Here is an 18,769-nt window from a genome sequence, read left to right on the forward strand (position 1 = left end):
TGGATGCTATGAAGTCTCCATCTTATAACCATGTTTCTCTAGTTCAGCTCTATAAGAAAACACAAAACAACAAAATCACTAGACATTCTTTATGATAAAGAAACAAAGCTTTTACAAATAATACAATTAATAAAAACAATGAGCTAAGCCTAGGCACCTATTTAAAATACTACCAAATAGCTTTACTTTACTCCCTTAAAAGAAATCTGTATTAAGAAAATTGAATGTGAATCAACATAATGCTAATAAAATTCTGCTTTCCCATTAGTAAACTTATATTTTAAATTCCTTAGTTTTCTGATAAGTCTATTGATAGAAAAATATGAGAGATTTGCTACTATTTTCCAAATTATCTTCAAAAGACCATACAGATAGATATCCTATCCGTAATAAATCTTTAAACAAATTTTAAGAATAATCAGCCATATGGCTAACATAAGACATTTGGTACCAAACTTTTAGAAATTTTATATTCATAATAGGTATCACTGTTAATTACACCTAAAGAATAAACAGACTGCTTCCCATAGTGACATGTATCCATTGTGCTAACCAAGACAAATATTATCAATCAAATTTAAAGGTACATGGGAATTTTATGCATTAACTATATGTAGGCAAATATATATAACAAATAAGTTATAAAATATTAAGTAACACTTTACTTTTTAAATTTTAAATGTGGATAAAAACCTCAAAAATTTATATTATAAATATACATACTTCAAAAAGATACTTTTTATAATTTTAAGTAATTTATTCAATCACAAGTTTCAGTCATACTTCGAAAATATCAACTGCAAAAAAGTTTAGCCCTGTAATCAATTTCAGCTACTTAAACTACCACTCCAAATATCACCAATAATGTCTCTGCCACAATTCAATTTTATAGAAGTTCACAACAAAATTATTTCAGGGCCAAAATATGACCAAACATTGTATAAACGATACAAATACTGATCTAAAGTCTATGAATAATATTAAAGCCAGAGATTACTAATATAAGACATTTTTGTCTTCTGCTCAGGTATAGAGGCTGGTGGTAAAATACCTGTTGAGGAGTCAGAAGATTAGCACAAAACGCTTCCCTTGCCCTCTGCCCCTTTTCAGGAAATTGAAGATTATGTGTTTTCTACTGAAAATGGAAATAACTTTAAAAGTTTCTTAAACAATAGTTTTCTGCTGCCTTTAACAGAATCGATGTAGATTATTCACTTTCTCTTAATTAACAACAAAATATCCCTGAAATTCAGCTTACAATTTAGTTAACAAGTATACCAAGTCTGTCCAGGTTTGTGCCTGCCTTCCTGTCAGGAGATAGTGACTACACATTTATAAACTGTTTACAAACACAAAGGAGATTATGATACGTTTCTCTATTAGCTGAATTTTTAGAGAAGATGAAAAGTTTCTGCGAGAACTTAGGACATAAAAAAATGAAATGAAAGTAAGTTGAGGCCACCAAGTACAAAACACAAAATAACACAAACACACTAGCATCATCAGCCTGTTGAGTAAAAAAATCCAACAAGGAGATGAAAGAGGAAAGAAGTCCAGCACAACTGGAACATCATCACAGAACCCACATAGCGAATGTACACTATTTGATTTTTTTTTTTTTTTTTTTGAGAGAGACAGAGAGTGAACACAGCTGAGGAGGGGCAGAGAAAGGGGGAGACACAGAATCTAAAGCAGGCTCCAGGTTCTGAGCTGTCAGCACAGAGCCTGATGAGGGGCTCGAAATTGTGAACCGCAAGATCATGAGCTGAATCGAAGCTGGACACTCAACCGAGTCACCCAGGCACTCCTATGAATGTACACTATTTGAAACAAAAACGGCAGCATACCTTTTTCAACAAAACAAGAACATGACAAGTAGCCACTGGTAGGTTTGAGAACTCCTCTTATTATCCAAGAAACGACTCTGCTATAGGAGGGTAGCTATATGTGACACAGCAAATCAAGAACGATATTGGCTTCTTGGATTTCTCATGTAACATGTGATGCAAGATTAGGAAAATCTCATAATCCTGCCTATTTCTACTAAATATGTCTCCAAGTAACTCCAAGAGGTAATTCTGTTTTGTGTTTCTGATACCTTTGTTTCTCTATAATGACTTTTAGTTACTTGGAGACACAGGTAACCTTTTTCTCTCTACTTCTACTTGTTAGTTGTAATTAGACTGAAGAGAAAAACATGGAAAGTGGAAAGCTAAATCCTTGCTAAGGCATGCAGCTAACAAAAGGCAGATCTGGAGTTGAAACCCAGGGAACCAGAAGGACTCTAGAAAATGTACTGCCTCTCCAAAGTTAAAGGGATTAAGACCTATATACAATATCAGAACACAGTAAAATATTTTCTTTACCATCGTTTATAATATCACATTAAACATCTATATGTTTAACAAAGACTGAGAAGACCATCTCTGCAGGAAACTTGTTAACCATGACAATTTTTTTAAAGCAAAGATAAAAATATTATCTGAGGCTCCAATGTCCAATACAGTAGTCTCATGTGGCTATGTATTAAATTAAAAACTCAGTTCACCAGCTGTGCTACATTTCATGTGCTCAATAACCATATGTGGCTAGTGGCTTTTATATTGGATAGGGAAGCTTATAGAACATTTTTACCAGTACAGAAAGTTTTATTTTTTGGCACTGGTGATGTATCAATACCCATGCAGAAAAAACTCATGACTCAAACAGAAAAATAAAAAGAAAAATCTTATTCACTAATAAAAGTATCAGGATTTATACTCTTAAGGAAATCCACAAACCTAAAGGCAGAACACAAGAGAACATAAGAGCACTGTGAAGGTGTATTATACAAACAACAAGCCACAAATAATATAGGAATAATGTTCTATTTCCAAACCAGTAAAAAGGCAAGAAGGAGTAACGACAAAAATTCCAATTACCAATATATTTACTACTAAAAGTCTCCTGATGATTGTATTTAACAATATCTTGATTTAATTTTTAAGAGAAAAGTGCTATGGTCTGACTTTGAAAGACAAAAAAGAAAAAAATTTTGGAGAAATTTGACTTTTTTGTGAATAACAAAGGAATAAAACTCATTTAGCTTCAAATTGAAAAATTTCTAGGTAACAGAAAAGAAAAAAACTGACATATGACTAAGAACTCAGAACGGGGATCAACAGAGGTGGGATGCCTGAAAATATTCTAACAGCATAATATGATTCTAATGAGGGAAGAAAGGAGGGAATGTGCTTTTTTTATTTAAAGGTAGCAAAGTGTTCTCTGATATTGCTTAGTTTTAAAACAATATAAACCAAAAATAAATGCAAATAGAAAAGTGGCAAGAATTTGTACACACAGAATTTAATCGCAGAATGGATCAAGAGCTATACAAAGAACAAAAAGTGCCTTGAAATCCATACATGAATAAACAAGAATGAGGACAGATCCATCCAATGCTTGGAATAGATGCAATATTAACAGATTTAGAGAAAAAGCAGAATTATTGTTCAACAGCTATTGTTCCTACCTTGCTCATAACACTGCAACAGGAAAAACATCATTAACACAAAATTGAAAACTAAGACAGGTGAGATAACTCTAAACTGCATTAAAGTAGTTTAAAATTTCTAGGTTCTGCATAATTACATCTCAGGGTATTGAAAAAACAAAAAGATAAGTCAAAAAAACAGTCAGCCATTTTGAGAAATCATGGGGAACTGTAAAAGTATCAGAATAACAGTGAAAGGTAAATTGTGCTATTTCCAAAAAGAGGAGAAAGGTGATAGATACAATTGTTATTTAGTCTCCAGCAAAATACTAAAACATCTTCAGAATGTAGGGTTTTTGAGGCCATAAAAAAGGCAGTATAGAACAAAAGGTACTGCATCATTACTAAAATTTTTAATTTATTATAAATCATCTTTCTTTTTGAACAAATATAGTAGACTAGAAAATTAGAAGACTGCAGAACTGCAAGACCTTGATTTGAGCAAAGTATGTGACAGTTCACTTAGATAACTTTGTGGCCAAGACAGATACATATGGGTTGAATCAGAAAAAAATTAGGGAGGAAAGAATGGTCTCTACAACAAATGGTACTGGTATTTATTACTGGATATTCACACGCAAAAGAATTAAGTTGGACCCTTATTTCAAGCCATCTACAAAAATTAATTCAAAATGGATCTTAAACCTAAATGTAAGATCTAAAATTCTAAAACTGTTAGAAGAAAACATAGGGATAAATTTTCCTTGAATTTGGCAATAAATTCATAAAAAGTAGATAAACTGGACTTCATTAGAATTAAAAACTTTTTGGGGCACCTGGGTGGCTCAGTAGGTTAAGCACCCAACTTTGGCTCAGGTCATGATCTCATGGTTTGTGAGTTCGAGCCCTGGAGCCTGCTTCAGATTTATTCTCTCTCTCTCTCTCTCTCTCTCTCTCTCTCTCTCTCTCTCTCTCTGCCCCTTCCCTGCTCATTTTTTGTCTCTGTCTCTCAATAATAAATAAATGCTAAAAAAACAAACAAAATAATTAAAAACTTTTGTGCAAAGAACATGATGAGGAAACTCAAAAGACAAATAGAATAGGAGAAAGTATCTGTAAATAATATGTCTGATAAGGGCTTAGTCCTCAGAATATATAAAGAACTCTGACAACTCAACAACAAAAAGACAACCCAACTTAAAAACGGGCAAAGGACTTGAACAGATTATTTCTCCAAAGAAGATATACAAATCGTCAACAAATATATGGAAAAAGGCTCATCATTAGTCATTAGGGAAATGCAAATCAAAACTACAAGAAAAAGCCAGTCCACACCCACTAGGATAGCTATAATAAAAAAGATAAAAAGGTCTCAATGAGGACATGGACAATTTAGAACCTTTCTGCACTGCTGGTAATAATGTAAAATTGTGCAGCTGCAGTGGAAAACAGTTTGGCAGGTCCTCAAAAAGTTAAACAGAATTCTATGACCCAGAGATTCCACTTCTAGGATTACATCCCCAAAACTGAAAATAGGTATTCAAACAAAAACCTGTACATGAATGCTCACAGTAGCAATTTACAGTAGTCAAAAGCTGGAAACCCAAATGTCCATCAACTGATGAATGGATAAACAAACTATGGCATATCCACAAAATGTAACACTATTTAGCCATTAAAAGGAATAAGTACTGATACATGCTACAGCATGGATGAAATGTGAGAATATTATGCTAACTCTAAGAAGTCAGACACACAAGATCACATATTATACGATTCCATTTTTATGACGTATCTAAAATAGACACATCTATAGGCAGAAAACAAATCAGCAGTCACCAGGAGCTGGGGGAAGAGAGGAACACAAAGTGATTGTTTAATAAGTATGGTGTTTCAGGGCACCTGAGTGGCTTAGTCGGTTGAGCATGACTCTTGATTTCATCTCAGGTCATGATCTCACGGTTCACGGGACTGAGCCTCATGTTGAGCCTGCTTGGGATTCTCTCTCTCTCTCTCTCTCTCTCTCTCTCTCTGTCCCTCCCCTGTTCATGTGCATGCCTGCTCTCTCTCTGTCTCAAAATAAATCAACAAACTTAAAATACGTATGATGTTTTCTTTTGGGGTGATGGAAATGCTTCAGAATTACACACAGATGATGGCTGTACAACACTGTGAATATGCAAAATGCCACTGAAATGTACACTTTAAAATGATTAATGATATATGAATTTTACTTCAATCAATATTAGGTAAATTTGTACATGAATATGAAAAAGTACACTCACATCACCCCAAGCTCCACTCCAGTTTGAGAATTACCAATCTATTAGGTCCTAACACTGTGATTCTAATTTCTGCTGAGCTATTCAATATTGGTGGAATATTAACGTTGACAGAATTAAACCTACAGAAATTAAAAATAGTAAATATGCTTCTATTTAACTACCTTTGTAAAGCAACTAGAAAGAATAAAAATTCTGCACAATTACACAAAGTATTCATGTTTAGAAACATAGGAGATGAAGGTAATAGGTTTTCCTTTTCATAATTCAAAAACATATTTCAAAGATTATCTTTTTTTAAAGAGGTCAGCTATCATATGTAAGCTACATATTCCGTCCTTATAATTAATACTAAGTTATGTAAAAACTGGCTTAAAACTTACCGTAACTGATTGGAGAAGTCATCCTCTACATTGTCATCATCCCAATTATCCTCCCAGACATGTGCATCTTCATCCTCATCCAAACCAGCCCAGTCTAAAAACAGAAACAGACACTGTCTAAATTCTTCTCATATGTTATTTCCATAAATACAAAAACTTCAGAAAGTTGTCCACTGAAGATTCTCACAATCCAAAACATCTAATATTTATAAAAACATCTAAATATAAATATATATTCAGAAAGTTGTCCACTGAAGACTCTCACAATCCAAAACATCTAATATTTATAAAAACATCTAAATATAAACATAAAAATATATATAAATAATATATAATATATATAAATAGAAAATATTTATATTTATAAAATAATGGTAATCTTCCTCTTTAAATCTCAATTTATACTTACTGTCTTGTTCTCAATTCTTATATTGGCTGATAATCTAAAACAGAAGTTAATACAATACATTCTATTTGCCATGACAATTTAATATAATTTCAGGAGGATGTTTACTTTCCTGATTTTTCCTTGGGCTGATTTTTATAAGGTCTATTTTACAATCCTTTCAAAACAGCACCAACCTGCTAAAGCAAGTTGAGTAGCAGGAAGATACCAGCCTGGAATTCAAAACTGCTAAACATAAAAAAAGGATAACTCATACATAAATGAAAAATAAAAGAAATTGTTAAGTATCACTAACATGTAAGTATAATTAACATTTGCCTACTATTAATATAAAATCTTTATTTTTAAAGGAAGCACAAATATAAATATGCTCAAAGAGTAATGCTGTAGCTTTTAGTTTTTCTCAATTTCCTTTTTTCTTCCTTCCCTTCTGGTTACAGGGGGATGGATTAGATTTTAGCTTTTATTTAGTATACTCAGAAAACATAGAAAACATGTATGTAAACTAACATCTCCTTCCCTATTACTTCAGACCTTCCCATTATCATTTCTTACCTATACAATGGCAATATTCTTCTATCAGGTCTTCTTCCTTCTACTCTCTTGGTCCTGATAAAAATCTAGTCTCCAGGGTAATAATAGCATTATATATTCTTTTTTTTTTTTTTAATGACATCAAACCATCCCAGAAGCAAGAGAGTTTATGCACACTCTGCTTTCTTACTTAAGATGGACCACCTACTATAATCTTGACATAGCTTTAGGTTTTATCAGAAAAAATTATGATTTTATATATTTGATTTAACATATGTATTTTTAATTATCTAATTTTTTAAATTATCTAAATTTAAAACCACTGGACAATTCACTCGTGTTAGTCACATGGCTTGAAGTACTCACTCACACACATTTCCTCAATGTGAAACTAACAGTGAAGAACAATCCACAAGCTCTTCATTTTTATTCAGCCCTAACTTTATTTCATGTTTTAAAATTGCTTAAAATTTCTATTCATCAAACATGCTGTTCCTCATCTCTGTCTTTTTGCCATCTTTCAAACCTACCACTCGCACTGACTTGTACTTAGTTAAAACACCTTAATTAGTTAAAATACCATTGCCCATTAAAAGGACTGACCTCAGATCTGGAATAAGGCAATTAATAGGTAAGTATGAGATTCCTTTTTATAATGCCTGAAAACATGTCAAAAGGTGCAAAAACTGGCTTAAAGGTGTTTCCACTGGCCAAATCTGGAATAACTTGATAATCACAAAGAATGACACACTGAATTAAATTTAAAAATGCTTGCATTCATAGCAATATGTTGGGAGATGGACACTGGGGAGGAGATCCTCTTTACAATTCTCAGGTGTATAAATGCAGAAAGAATGACAGAATTAGAAAATTACCATTTTGCAACCCTCAGCACAATTTAGGCAAGGGTCAACAATGGATACTAAAACTGTTAAGTAAAAAATAGTTGGGACTACAGGATAGACTACATACTTCTTACGAGAGGAAAATGGAGAGATCTGGTAATCACAATGTTAACCAATGATGAAACTTAACATCACCAATAAATTGTGACAACTTGACATGTATCTCTTGATGTGATGCAGTGAGAAATAAACATCACCCATTCAGTACAGTACTCTCACTAAAAATGTTGACCCTTAATCTAATCATGAGAGATAATAAAAATAAACAGAATAAAATGTTAGCAACTGACAAAACTCAGGTATTTGTTGTTGTTTTAATTTCTATGTTTATTTATTTTTGAAAGAGAGAGAGACAGAACACAAGTGGGGAAGGGGCAGAGACAGAGGGAGACACAGTATCTGAAGCAGGCTCCAGGTACCAAGCCGTCAGCACAGACCCGATGCGGGGCTCGAACTCACAAACCGTTGAGATCATGACCTGAGCGAAAGTCAGACACTTAATCAACTGAGCCACCCAGGCACCCCATGTTGCTTTTTTTTTTTTTAATTGAAGCACAACTGGCATATTATAGCAGTTTGAGGTATCCAATATAATGATTCAATAATTGTACATTTTGTTGCAAAATGATAACCATGATAAGTTTAGTATACATGTATCACCATACATAGTTACAAAATCTTATCTTGTGATAAGGACTTTTAAGCTCTACTCTCTTAGCAACTTTTAAATATGCAATATAGTATTATTAACTGTAGGCACCATGCTAAACATTACATCCTATGACTTATTTATTTTATAACTGGAAGTCTGCACCTTTCACCCCTCACCCACTTTGTTCATCCCCCACCTTGTCCTCTTTTTTTATACTTTACTGTAGGTTGAAAGTTTCAAAATTAAAAGGTGTGAAAGATAGTTTTTAAAAAAAATCAGTTTGGAATCATCTCTGGAAGCTTTCCCTATTCCCATTTCTCCTCCTTACCTTCAGACATTAGGTTCCCTCTTCTGTGTCTATTTCTATTATAGCACTTACATACTGTACAATCATAATTATCAATTTGTATGTCTTTGTCCATTACTAGTGTCTGAGCTCAAGACTAACAGCTTTATTTACCTTTGTATTCTTAAAAACAGTACCTAGCATTTGCACGACAAATGGCTATGAAAGATGAAACAAAACTCTAAATCAGGCCTTGTGTATTTTTGTATGACCCCCTCCCTTTCAAAAACAGTAATTATGAGTTACACTCTCTCTTAAGTATGTCCTAGCCATAAGCTTCACCATAGTAATTGCTTATTAGAAACATGGCTAAGAACATTTCAACTTGAAAAGAAAAGTAACTAAGTAACAAAAGGTATAATTTAGGCTTTCTTATATAATGTACATATAAATTTAAATCTATTCAACAATGGTTCATAATATGGGCATGGTATTATGTTGTGTCACTGACAAAAATTTTTAAATGCAGTATATGTCATCATCATGATTTAAGAATAGAAGTACATTTATTTACCTGGTCCCCCAAACCAGAAACTTAGGCAGCATCTTAGCTACTTTCTCATTATGTCCCTTCCATTTCAACTCCCAATTATCTCCAGAGTTAAGTCTCCCTTTCCCTATTCTTACTGCCACTTGTTAGTTTAGAATTACTCTCCTTGTAAATATTACTGTAGTCTTATTTCTGTCCCCTCCTCCCCAGTCTTACATAGTTTATACCCATCCTCCACTGATGTCTAAAATACCACCACCATTCTTGTCCATTACTATTCAAAACCTTCAGGTAGGAACCACATTTTATTAAATCTGCAACTCTGATGCCCCGCACTGAGTTCTGCGGTCATAGTAGACACTCAACACCGGGTAAATGGAACTACATTTCTCAAGTGCCCTCCAAGTGGCCAATGTCAAGAAAACAGAGGCCAGTGTAGTTTCAGTGAAGCCAAAAGTATATATTTCAAGATAGAAGAGATAAATGATATCACGTATTGTGAATGGGTCATGTAGAATTCTCATTTATTATAAATTCTTTTGAGAATAGTGATCACCTCATTCAATGCTCCTCAAAAAGAGACCATGGGAAATTTAAGACCCCAGTACCTGAAAAGATGAAAAAGTTTCTCTTAGGCAATTTATTTCAGGTTGCTAGGAAGCTCAAATATATGCCAAACTTTAGGGGCACCTGGCTGGCTCAGTTGGTAGAGCATGCGATTCTTGATCTTGGAGTCTTGAGTTCAAGCTCCACGTTGCACATAGAGCTTACTTAAAACACACACACACACACACACACACACACACACAATGTATACCCAACTTTAATCACTGGATATAGATCAGTGAATGTATATTCATTAATAAAAACTCTCAATAATCAGAAGTATTTTTACCCACATAAATTTTCTTATATCCCTTAGCAATATTATTCTCAAAAAGAGAATACTGTAATTACCTAAATTCAAATCCTACACTATTCTCTGAGGTCGTTAACAACAGTAACATTTAATAGTAGTATTAATTACATCTCAATTTTGACTGGGCTAGAGACAGCCTTACATTTTCTCCTTTCTTATAGTAACTCGAAGCTCATGCTGAAAATTTTTATTGTTTGTGAAACTAGCTACACTTTATAATGAGAGTAGATTAAGATAGTTAAAAAAAATAGGGAATCACATTAAGGATTTCCCTTAGTCTATAGAAGTACAATCAGAAAGCTACTGCAACCCATTTTTATATATCTATATACTCCCAAAGTTAAAAGAAACTGAAAGAATAACATTTTTGTACCTTCATAGACTAGACAAGTGACTTAGTTAAGTCAAGAGTTGATCATTAGCTATTTGGATAAAACAGTACTGTTAACTCTCATATTGCCATCTCAATCAATAATGAACTATTTACTATATACATTATAATGTTATGTATAAACTTTCTTTCCTTATAAGAGAAATTTCAGAAAGAATAAGCTATTCTAAGGAACAAATAAGGGGACAGAAATGGCAATGTTAAGTACATGAGAGAAACATTAAGTAAAGGTGGTACTGGGTGCAGCTAAGATCAAACTGTAAATTAAGGAGCTTCATTTCAAACAGTAGATCTATTTCTCTCAGATACTGAATGGTTTTAATGTTTAAGATTAAAGCTGAATAAAGTACTTCAAATAATCTCAAATGTAACTTTCCCAAAATGTGTATTCTTGTATATTGAACTTGTATTGGGACAACTAAATCCACAATCCCTTTTATAGCAAGTAAACAATGACTATAATGCTATTTCCTCCACATTCCCTCCAGTCTTACTGTAACCTATAGCTCTGTAGCTATCTAATAGTATTAGCTATTAGAGCTGTGGACAGCTCAGGATTTTATGCTTCTTGTTTTGTGCTAATTACTAAGGCTTTCCAGTATAAAAAAAATCACATACAACTATATCATTAAACTGCAATGTAGCAAGGACAGGAAAAGGAAGGTAGAAATAAAGTCCCAAGAGAAAGAAAGGTGCCCATGAGGGTGCAGTGGGACAGTACTGTGAGCAAAATTTTAGAGAACACACAAAAAAGGTTCATAATGATAACTCTGTATTTCTTTAGTAGTATTATACAGCACTTTATAATTGACACTTTTGAGTACACAAGGATAGAAAAAGTGGGAAAACTGTTTAAATTCTTCACTAATCATCATATGAATTTCAATGTATTACTCTTTAACCTTAATGCCTTATCCTGGGAGTGAGATGCCCTGAACATACTAGCCTTCTGACTATCACAGGTAAAGAATCTAAGACAATAAATAACCTCTTGAATTACAACTTATTAATAAGCATTTTAAATTATTAACAAGAGCACCATTAAGAAGTATGTGTTCATTCACATTGACAAACCAGAATCCATAATTTATTTGAGATTCTTTAAAATCTTTAAAATATTTTATTAACAAAGAATGTACTGAACATATTATATAAAAAGTTTAGGGGTGCCTTGAACTGTTCGTGAGTTCAAGTCCCACACTGGGCTTTGTGCTGATGGTGCAAAGCCTGCTTGGGATTCTCTCTCCCTCTCTCTTTCTGCCCCTCCCCTACTTGTGCATGCTCTGTAAGTGAATAAACTTAAAAAATATTATTTAAAAATTTTAAGTGATAAGGTGTAATGCACCCAAATATTATTTCCAACACTTATAAATTCCCCATACTGTACATATGTTACAATATATGTAAATTACAATATATGCAAGCTCATACTAAATGAATGAGTAAATTAAAAAGCCATGATTGTTATAATCTATGGTATTTGACATTTCATGTAATATATCCCTGATTTGTGTTTTAATTTTCAATTATAACTCTACATTGATAACTATGCAATTTTATTCAATCACTCCTTTTTAAAGACTTAACTCCAAAACACCATTTTTGAAAAGAGCAAAATAATAAAATCAAAGGATACCTGATTCATATCTAATGCTTTCCTTCAATATGTAGATGACTTTATAAAGTATTCACACTTTATCTTCAACATGAAATGCATTTCCAGGATTGTGATTAATTGTTTAAATAACCACAGCTGTGTTTACTTCAGTGTGCAGGCCTCCAGATGTGTAATGGTAAAAAAAAAAAAAAAAATTACCATATTTTAAGAAGTCAGAATTGGAAATAACCAATAACAGATGCCTAATACATAAGTTTCTAGGAATTCTACATTATTTAAGACTTTGCCCCCAAATTTGGCTTTGTTCACATTTGCCAGTGAGAATTACATCTGTGACTAGCTTTAAATTTCAAGAATCTGAACTATCAAAGATCCCACATACTTAATCTAAGTATCACCTTGACATGGAAAAGGGTTTTCTCTCAATTATTTTTGAAATTACTCTCCCGACTCTTCAATAAACATTCTAAAATTTCTTAAAAGTATGAAATATACTTCCTTGAAGAAAAGTAAAGAAGAAATTACATTTACAGCAAATAGTGTTGCAAATGCCCTATTCTTCCTTTTTAAGTTTATTTATTTGTTTTGGGAGAGAAAGAGAGGGCAAGCAAGGGGGGGGGGGGGGGCGGGAGAGAGAGAGAGAAAGAGAATCCCAAGCAGGCTCTATGCTTATAGCCCCACATGGGCTCGATTTCATGAACTGTAAGATCACGACCTGAGCCAAAACCAAGAGTCGGGAGCTCAACCTGGCTGAGCCACCCAGGGTCCCTGCAAATGCCCTATTCTATTAACGATTTTCAGGAAGATCAAATTCTCATTCATTCCTTAATAGTAAAACTCCTCTGATTATAAACAAACTAATCTTCAATAAAGTTTCTTCAAATAAAAAATGCACATCTATATACAGAACATTACAGGAAGAAAAATATTTTAAAAAACAGATGAAAGTTTGAAAAATTTTTAATTGTATACTCACCATCATAGGTTAAGTGTAAATGACAATAGCAACATCATGTTTATGAATATGAGAATGAAGCCACACTAAATCTAGTCATTTTGAAATACATGTGTTCCTGCTTAAACTGTATAAAATAGATTAAAACTTAAAAAATAAAGTTCTATAGGTGATCATGATACAAAAACAACTATACCCTACAGATCTAATGTCTATTCAGTGGCTAAAAAATTAGTACCTAGGAGAGAACCATAATACTACTGTATTTTCTCCAACAAGGACCAAAAATGTCAGTGAGGAACTTCAGACCAAACAGTGAAAAGCAAGTCATAAATGATGCTGCTACCAGATTACTCATGAGCTTTCAGTTATCTGTGGTCAACAGTTATTTGAGCTCAAAGAGAGGCTCAAAATAACTTACATAACCATTTATAATTTTTCTTACATTTATTTATTTATTTTTCTTAATTATTTTTGAGAGAGAGACAGTGAGACAAAGTGTGATCAGGAAAGGAGCAGAGTGAGGGAGACAGAGACTCCAAAGCAGGCTCCAGGCTCTGAGCTGTCAGCACAGAGCCCGATGAGGGGCTGGAACTCACGAACCATGAGTTAATGACCTGAGCTGAAGTGGGACGCTCTACCAACTGAGCCACCCAGGCACCTCTATAATTTTTTCTTACATTAAAAACAAAAAAACAAAAAAACAAAAAAAAAAAACAACAAAAAAAGGAAATTCAGACACAATTCTTTTCATCAGTTAATTTAAAAATACACACCTCTGGGAGAATGATTCCACTACAAAGTCATGCTGACTCTGTTTCTTTGTTAGTGCTTAGTGTTTGTCTCTTACGTTTACAGAATTCTCACAAGCCATTATTCTCATTTTTTGCAAGCCCTCATGCCCAACACGTCTCAATTCCCTCATTCTAATCCTCCATATTATTAAGATGTGAACCCCACCACCTGTCTTCCACTAGACACACAAATGCAAAATCACAACCTCCGATTTCTTCCTATTCCCAACAGTCCTTATCAAACCAGTTGCCAAAAAGCTCACTTGCTATTCTTGCATCACTCTCTTCACTTCTTTCCTAATAACAACCTATTTCAGGCCCTTAGTCCTCAGCTAAGCTATTTTAACAACTTGCTAATCAGCTTCCTTGGCTCTTTTCTATCTTTTCAAATTAATTCTGCTGGGTTGATTTTTCCTAAACTGCCTACTGCGTAAAGGAAGCTCACATACATCAAACCAAAAAAAAAAAAAAAAAAAAAAAACCCAAAAAACAAAAAAACTGTCTTTTCGTGTATCTAAGGATAAAGTCCAAACTGGCCATTTGGCTTAAAGCCTTCCAGTATTAGGCCCCAAACTACTGCAATTGCAATCACTATTTCACAGACAAATTAAAAACACATACACATTATTTTTCTACCTCCAAGTATCTACTCTTTTCCCCTTCTTTTGGAAACCATTGTTCTACATTTCTATCTTTGGAAACCCTTTTTCTACATTTCTATCTTTTGAAAACTCTGTTCAAATGTCGCTATCTCACGTTGTACAGAACTGGAAATAATTTTCCCTTCTTTTTAGCTGCTGTTACACTTTACTACCACATTGTCTAATTCCCTGCCACACCACTGGAAGGAAACTCAATAAAATCTCACCCAGAAGAAGCCCAAAAGATAATGATAGGCAAAAGTAAAGTTGCTCTGGTTTAACTGGGGACAGAGAAGGAAAAGCTTGGAGCCCCACCTCCCAGGATAAGCACCTCTACAATACTAAAAAGCTCAAGCTGACTATGAAAATCACTGTGCCCTATCTCCCTGGGCATTGATATTTCTAAGTTCAAAGACATGTATCTAACTAAGGAGTCAAATTGGCCTCAGTGCAGCCTCTAGTTAACTGTGACCTGGTAAGCTACTGAATTTTGCTGAGCCCCAAGCATAAAACCTTCAAAAGGCTTCTATGAGGATTAAATAAAACTATGTATATACAGCACTTACCACTGATAAATGGCAGCTAACATCATTCTTTCTGCACCATTCAGTGCCAGATTTATAGGAAGCACTCAACAAGCATATATTGAATGAATAAATTATTTATTGGGTGCTAATCACTTCACATCAACTTGAGGGGTAAAGAAAGTAAGAAAAATATGTTCCATAATAAAGACAATACCATTTCTACCAAATAGTTACATATACAACACAACACAAAACAGGAAAAAAAAAATATTTGGTGAATTTTTAATACTTCAGAAAAAGAGTGTAAATATAGCTTTCAAAACTTTTATTTTCCCCTCAGTGTTTTCAACAATTCATCACATCTTTCAATGAGAAATATTTAACAACAAACCAGTAATAAGGTTAAATACCGAAGTTGCAATTGCTTATTGCTTGTTCATTCTATAAAATCAATGAAACAGCTAATCAGATAGCTTTCAAAGTAAGTTTTACTGTTTAATATCCCTGAGGCACACCTCTCACTATCCCGTGAGAAACACTAGTATTTTGATTTGGGGGTTTTTCACTCCCCTGTGTTTCTTTATACCTCTTATACATCTGTATGCATCCTTAAACAATATATGCTATTGTTTTATAAATATTTTTATATTCTATATGAATAATAAAACTATTTTTAACATACTTTTGGAAAGAAAATTAGCAATATTATTTAAAAGTTTTTAATACTGAACAATAAATCAATTTTTAAATAATAAACAAGCTTAATTTTGGATATACCTAAAATTACAAATAAAATGTCAAAAACAATTCAAATTCTAAGTAAATACCAAATATTCAATCCAATTCCCCAAGAAGATCTGAGGGAAGAAAAGAAAGAGGACTAATGTTTATTGAATAAGTACCACTTGGTGCCAAACTCTGTCCTATGCATTCTACATTTATCACTGGTATGAACTGAATGCTTGTGTCTCCTTTCCCAATCTTCAGAATACTTATGTTGAAGCCCTAACCTCCAATGTAATGGTATTTGGAGATGGGATCTCTGGAAGGTAATTAGGGTTGTATGAGGTCACGAAGGTGTAGTCCTCATAACGTGATTAGTGCCATTACAGGGTGAGACACTACAGAGCTTCCTTTCTCTCTCTCCACCTTGTGAGGACACAGTGAGAAGCCAGCAGTCTGCAAGCCAAAATGAAAGTCCTCACCAGTAACTGAATCAGCCATCACCTTGACCTTGGACTTCCCAGAATCCAGAACTGTGAGAAAATAGATTTCCATTGTTTAAGCCACCTAGTCTACAATATTTTGCTATGGTAGTTTGAATAGATTAACATATTCATGCAGTACTTGTATGACTCTATTATCCACAAATTACATATGAAGAAATTTAGGATTAAGATGGTAACAGTTTAAGGAAAAACATAATGGTCAATCTCACTCAAATGAATACAAATCAAAATGATGAGATTTCATTTTTCATCCATTTTTCATTTCATGTTCACAATGACTAAAAAGCTTAATATGGAGTGTAGGCAACCTTACAAGGGAAAAGGGAAACTGTAGATAGAAATATTAATTGGTATATCCATTCTAAAAGGCAATGTGAAGATGTATGTCAAAATTTGAAATGCACCTCATCTCAGGTAAGGTGTCAGTGCCCAAAGGAGAGCCAAGAGGGCATTCCTATAGAGAGGCAGCACAACGTGACTGGTGTGTCAGACCTGAACAGGGTGAAGAAGTCATACAGTGCTGAAGTTAGGAGGGAAGTGGGTGGCCTGGCAAAAAATGCTGAAGCCCAAGTGACAAAAGGAAGGTATCTGTGGGCAGAGAGGGCAACAAAAATTGGCTAGGGAAGAGGATAACAAATACATGATATATTTAAGATAAGAAAGCCAGGTTTCTCACTGTTTGGGAAGGGAGTTATAAATATGGAAATCAATGAGAATGAACTCCGTAGTGTTGAAATGTAAATGGAGATACCGTGTGAACTCATGATTTTATATACACACATACATAAATGTAAAAGTGTATATATGTATACACACATTCGTGTATTTCCTAGTTCCTTCCATTCCCCAAAGCAATGACCACAACTGGAGTTAAGATCTTGCCTTCTGAATATCATTCTCCACTAAAAGAAATGAGCCTTGGAGAAATGGCTAATTCCAGGATTAGAGGAGGGGAACCTTTTTGTGTCAGAATGCTTGAAAACACACAAAGAATGATGGTGATATGTCAAAAGGTCACAGAAGACGGTATGAAGGGGTTTTCCATGTTCAAAGATAGGACAATTTGAGGATCAAAATAGACAATAGCAAAAAATCATAACCCATTAAATGAGAATCCATGAGTTTGTACGAATATACATAACCAAGTGAATAAATTGAAAGCTTGCTAATGAATATTGTATTTCTGTAGTTTCACAAAATGTCTATTAATTACAAAGGGAAAATGAGCCATGCTGGAAAAGTCTCACAGACACTACCTTAGAAAAGTGATCAAAGTGAACATCATTAGTAATGCAACAAATGTGAATCATGTTCCACCTGATAGGATGCAATGAGAACACAGAATCACAACTATGATATCCCTGCCAAGGTGTAGAACCTGAAGCTAATCAAGTGGAAACATGAGACAAACCCAAGTTGAGGAACATCCTACAAAATAACTGGCCTGTAAACTTCAAAAGTGTCAAAATCATGAAAGTCAAAGACCAACTGAGAATGAGAACTGCTCTAGAATGAAAAATAGTATATATAATATAGTCCTCTGTATTTTTAAAATATATACAAACACACGATATATACATAATGTCTAGAAGGATACTAAAAAAAACATTTAACAGTGGCTACCCTGGAGCATAACAAATGTTTTGGGGGGAAGGCAGGGAGAAACAGTGCTTTTATTTTTTAATTTATGCCCTTTTATGCTATATATTATTATACTATAAAAGTATTTTAAAGAAGTTAAGTAACCAGCATGAGTTGACAAGCTAAAAAAAGTTGATGAAAGATGGATTCTGAACCTAGGTCTGATCTTAGATTCATTGTGCTTTTTCCATCTCAGGATTCAAAAACTTTCTTCTTGCATATGATTACCATGAATGGACACTCAACAGGCACTCCGCCATTCATTGTATTTATCTTTTCTCTTAATTTTTAATAAAAATGATATCTCTAATTTTTTTTTACTATGTTTAATTTTGAGAGACACACACACAGAGTGAGAGTGGGGGAGGGGCAGAGAGCGAGGGAGACCCAGAATCTGAAGGAAGGCTCCAGGCTCTGAGCTGTCAGCACAGAGCCCAACGCGGCACTTGAACCCATGAGTGTGAGATCAGGACCTGAGTCAAAGTTGGATGCTTAACCGACTGAGCCACCCAGGCGCCCCTTTTTAAAAATTTTTTTTATTATTATGTTTATTTATTTTTGAGAGAGACAGAGAGAGAGAGAGA

At 33.8% G+C, this 18,769-nt stretch overlaps 1 long non-coding RNA gene across 2 annotated transcripts in view; it reads right to left on the minus strand.

The window, feature by feature from the left end:
* LOC125156113 (uncharacterized) overlaps positions 1-18,769 on the minus strand; it is a 24,086-nt gene continuing 5,317 nt past the window's right edge. For both annotated transcript variants that reach the window (XR_007148477.1, XR_007148476.1), the window contains exons 2-4: positions 12,417-12,557; positions 6,138-6,231; positions 1-49 (exon numbers count right to left, since the gene is read on the minus strand). This is a non-coding gene — a long non-coding RNA (uncharacterized LOC125156113). The remainder of the gene's footprint in view (positions 50-6,137; positions 6,232-12,416; positions 12,558-18,769) is intronic.

This window comes from Prionailurus viverrinus, chromosome A2 (assembly GCF_022837055.1).
Source record: "Prionailurus viverrinus isolate Anna chromosome A2, UM_Priviv_1.0, whole genome shotgun sequence".
Classification (NCBI taxonomy): domain Eukaryota; kingdom Metazoa; phylum Chordata; class Mammalia; order Carnivora; family Felidae; genus Prionailurus; species Prionailurus viverrinus.